Source organism: Oncorhynchus mykiss, chromosome 21 (genome assembly GCF_057628025.1).
Source record: "Oncorhynchus mykiss isolate SJ-2025 chromosome 21, ASM5762802v1, whole genome shotgun sequence".
Classification (NCBI taxonomy): domain Eukaryota; kingdom Metazoa; phylum Chordata; class Actinopteri; order Salmoniformes; family Salmonidae; genus Oncorhynchus; species Oncorhynchus mykiss.
The window spans coordinates 35,538,455-35,543,534 of NC_143042.1; the positions used below are offsets into that span (position 1 = coordinate 35,538,455).

Below are 5,080 nucleotides of genomic sequence, written 5' to 3' on the forward strand. Positions count from 1 at the left end.
CAGAAGATCAGAGACCATTGACAGCCATTTTACCAGTAGGTATCATAACTTGTCATCTTTCATGTTCAACAACACACCAATCACATGTGACAACAGGAAACACAGCAGGTCAAAAGCAAGCTTACTGTAAGGCCAGGAAGGTCTTCCACATCACTAGAAACAGAAAGACAGCATCCCTGGGTGGGCTCAAATCACCAACTTTTAAATTAACAGTCTAACGCGCCAACCAATTGCACCACAGAGACTTGTGGTTATACTGACCCTCAGCAGGCCAAAGACTCATGGAAGCTCAAGCCAAGTCAGGAAGGGTCAGTTCACAGCATCTCCACAATCTGAAAAATGTCATCCCTGGGTGGTGATGATGCACCAACCTTTAGATTGACAGTCAAACACGCTAACTGATTGCACTAGAGAGGCTTGTGTTGGCATTGACCATTAGCAGGGAAAAATAACAGGAATCTCATTATAGGTCCAGGATGTCACATCCACATCATGGAGCACAACAAACTGAGAACTGTCGTCCCTGGGTGGGCTCGAACCACCAACCTTTAGATTAACAGTCTAACGCGCTAACCAATTGCACCACAGAGACTTGTGGTGTATTTGACCGTGACGCTTGATCTCTGGCCATTTGTGCTCTAATCCAACTGAACATGGAGTTTACAAAACATGCCAGATTGACATAATTTACATTGTCATACCAGCCAGATTAATAAGAATAAATTATATGTTCCTTGGAGAACACAGAATGATCAAGCTATTGAGTAACAGAAGATCAGAGACCATTGACAGCCATTTTACCAGTAGGTATCATAACTTGTCATCTTTCATGTTCAACAACACACCAATCACATGTGACAACAGGAAACACAGCAGGTCAAAAGCAAGCTTACTGTAAGGCCAGGAAGGTCTTCCACATCACTAGAAACAGAAAGACAGCATCCCTGGGTGGGTTCAAATCACCAACTTTTAAATGAACAGTCTAACGCGCCAACCAATTGCACCACAGAGACTTGTGGTTATACTGACCCTCAGCAGGCCAAAGACTCATGGAAGCTCAAGCCAAGTCAGGAAGGGTCAGTTCACAGCATCTCCACAATCTGAAAAATGTCATCCCTGGGTGGTGATGATGCACCAACCTTTAGATTGACAGTCAAACACGCTAACTGATTGCACTAGAGAGGCTTGTGTTGGCATTGACCATTAGCAGGGAAAAATAACAGGAATTTCATTACAGGTCCAGGATGTCACATCCACATCATGGAGCACAACAAACTGGTCAAATACACCACAAGTCTCTGTGGCGCAATTGGTTAGCGCGTTAGACTGTTAATCTAAAGGTTGGTGGTTCGTGCCCACCCAGGGACGACAGTTCTCTGTTTGTTGTGCTCCATGATGTGGATGTGACATCCTGGACCTGTAATGAGATTCCTGTTATTTTTCCAATTGCGCCACAGAGACTTGTGGTGTATTTGACCCTGACGCTTGATCTCTGGCCATTTGTGCTTTCATCCAACTGAACATGGAGTTTTCAGAACAACAACACTTTGTTCCAATGGTTGTGTTAACGTGCATCAAAAGTGCAGCAACATTTTCAAGGAAGTAGACCTGTAGTTTTCTAATGTTTGTTAGCTTTTTGAATGGCCTTATAAGGGCAAAAATGTAGCGCAATGTTCGTCAGCGCAACATTATATTAAAAGGCATCTGGCAGGAGTAATTTCAGCCGCAATCACAAATATATTCTGATAAATATATATTTTAAACAACTGCATTTTAACAAATGTAATATATAATCGCCAAGCCCATTCAAAAATAATTAGGGGACTGACTCCGGAAGAATGATGAAGTGGCTAGTCACTTTCATGGCGTATTGGCGTACATATACACACAAACACACTGGACCAACATTGTCCTTCTCGCAAGATAAATATAAATGCTAAGGTTTTTCATGCCAGATTGGCATAATTTACGTTGTCATACCAGCCAGATTAATAAGAATAAATTATATGTTCCTTGGAGAACACAGAATGATCAAGCTATTGAGTAACAGAAGATCAGAGACCATTGACAGCCATTTTACCAGTAGGTATCATAACTTGTCATCTTTCATGTTCAACAACACACCAATCACATGTGACAACAGGAAACACAGCAGGTCAAAAGCAAGCTTACTGTAAGGCCAGGAAGGTCTTCCACATCACTAGAAACAGAAAGACAGCATCCCTGGGTGGGCTCAAATCACCAACTTTTAAATTAACAGTCTAACGTGCCAACCAATTGCACCACAGAGACTTGTGGTTATACTGACCCTCAGCAGGCCAAAGACTCATGGAAGCTCAAGCCAAGTCAGGAAGGGTCAGTTCACAGCATCTCCACAATCTGAAAAATGTCATCCCTGGGTGGTGATGATGCACCAACCTTTAGATTGACAGTCAAACACGCTAACTGATTGCACTAGAGAGGCTTGTGTTGGCATTGACCATCAGCAGGGCAAAATAACAGGAATCTCATTACAGATCCAGGATGTCACATCCACATTATGGAGCACAACAAACTGAGAACTGTCATCCCTGGGTGGGCTCTAACCACCAACCTTTAGATTAACAGTCTAACGCGCTAACCAATTGCGCCACAGAGACTTGTGGTGTATTTGACCGTGACGCTTGATCTCTGGCCATTTGTGCTCTCATCCAACTGAACATGGAGTTTACAAAACATGCCAGATTGACATAATTTACATTGTCATACCAGCCAGATTAATAAGAATAAATTATATGTTCCTTGGAGAACACAGAATGATCAAGCTATTGAGTAACAGAAGATCAGAGACCATTGACAGCCATTTTACCAGTAGGTATCATAACTTGTCATCTTTCATGTTCAACAACACACCAATCACATGTGACAACAGGAAACACAGCAGGTCAAAAGCAAGCTTACTGTAAGGCCAGGAAGGTCTTCCACATCACTAGAAACAGAAAGACAGCATCCCTGGGTGGGTTCAAATCACCAACTTTTAAATGAACAGTCTAACGCGCCAACCAATTGCACCACAGAGACTTGTGGTTATACTGACCCTCAGCAGGCCAAAGACTCATGGAAGCTCAAGCCAAGTCAGGAAGGGTCAGTTCACAGCATCTCCACAATCTGAAAAATGTCATCCCTGGGTGGTGATGATGCACCAACCTTTAGATTGACAGTCAAACACGCTAACTGATTGCACTAGAGAGGCTTGTGTTGGCATTGACCATTAGCAGGGAAAAATAACAGGAATCTCATTACAGGTCCAGGATGTCACATCCACATCATGGAGCACAACAAACAGAGAACTGTCGTCCCTGGGTGGGCTCGAACCACCAACCTTTAGATTAACAGTCTAACGCGCTAACCAATTGCACCACAGAGACTTGTGGTGTATTTGACCCTGACGCTTGATCTCTGGCCATTTGTGCTCTCATCCAACTGAACATGGAGTTTTCAAAACAACAACACATTGTTCCAATGGTTGTGTTAACGTGCATCAAAAGTGCAGCAACATTTTCAAGGAAGTAGACCTGTAGTTTTCTAATGTTTGTTAGCTTTTTGAATGGCCTTATAAGGGCAAAAATGTAGCGCAATGTTCGTCAGCGCAACATTATATTAAAAGGCATCTGGCAGGAGTAATTTCAGCCGCAATCACAAATATATTCTGATAAATATATATTTTAAACAACTGCATTTTCACAAATGTAATATATAATCGCCAAGCCCATTCAAAAATAATTAGGGGACTGACTCCGGAAGAATGATGAAGTGGCTAGTCACTTTCATGGCGTATTGGCGTACATATACACACAAACACACGGGACCAACATTGTCCTTCTCGCAAGATAAATATAAATGCTAAGTTTTTTCATGCCAGATTGACATAATTTACGTTGTCATACCAGCCAGATTAATAAAAATAAATTATATGTTCCTTGGAGAACACAGAATGATCAAGCTATTGAGTAACAGAAGATCAGAGACCATTGACAGCCATTTTACCAGTAGGTATCGTAACTTGTCATCTGTCATGTTCAACAACACACCAATCACATGTGACAACAGGAAACACAGCAGGTCAAAAGCAAGCTTACTGTAAGGCCAGGAAGATCTTCCACATCACTAGAAACAGAAAGACAGCATCCCTGGGTGGGCTCAAATCACCAACTTTTAAATGAACAGTCTAACGCGCCAACCAATTGCACCACAGAGACTTGTGGTTATACTGACCCTCAGCAGGCCAAAGACTCATGGAAGCTCAAGCCAAGTCAGGAAGGGTCAGTTCACAGCATCTCCACAATCTGAAAAATGTCATCCCTGGGTGGTGATGATGCACCAACCTTTAGATTGACAGTCAAACACGCTAACTGATTGCACTAGAGAGGCTTGTGTTGGCATTGACCATCAGCAGGGCAAATTAACAGGAATCTCATTACAGGTCCAGGATGTCACATCCACATCATGGAGCACAACAAACTGAGAACTGTCGTCCCTGGGTGGGCTCGAACCACCAACCTTTAGATTAACAGTCTAACGCGCTAACCAATTGCGCCACAGAGACTTGTGGTGTATTCGACCCTGACACTTGATCTCTGGCCATTTGTGCTCTCATCCAACTGAACATGGAGTTTACTTTTCATGCCAGATTGACATAATTTACGTTGTCATACCAGCCAGATTAATAAAAATAAATTATATGTTCCTTGGAGAACACAGAATGATCAAGCTATTGAGTAACAGAAGATCAGAGACCATTGACAGCCATTTTACCAGTAGGTATCATAACTTGTCATCTTTCATGTTCAACAACACACCAATCACATGTGACAACAGGAAACACAGCAGGTCAAAAGCAAGCTTACTGTAAGGCCAGGAAGGTCTTCCACATCACTAGAAACAGAAAGACAGCATCCCTGGGTGGGCTCAAATCACCAACTTTTAAATTAACAGTCTAACGCGCCAACCAATTGCACCACAGAGACTTGTGGTTATACTGACCCTCAGCAGGCCAAAGACTCATGGAAGCTCAAGCCAAGTCAGGAAGGGTCAGTTCACA

At 42.7% G+C, this 5,080-nt stretch overlaps 1 non-coding gene across 1 annotated transcript; it reads right to left on the bottom strand.

The window, feature by feature from the left end:
• Positions 1-4,511: 4,511 nt before the first annotated feature.
• On the bottom strand, positions 4,512-4,585 carry trnan-guu (transfer RNA asparagine (anticodon GUU)). Its single transcript has one exon. It is a non-coding gene; the product is annotated as a tRNA-Asn (tRNA).
• Between the last annotated feature and the right edge of the window lie 495 nt (positions 4,586-5,080).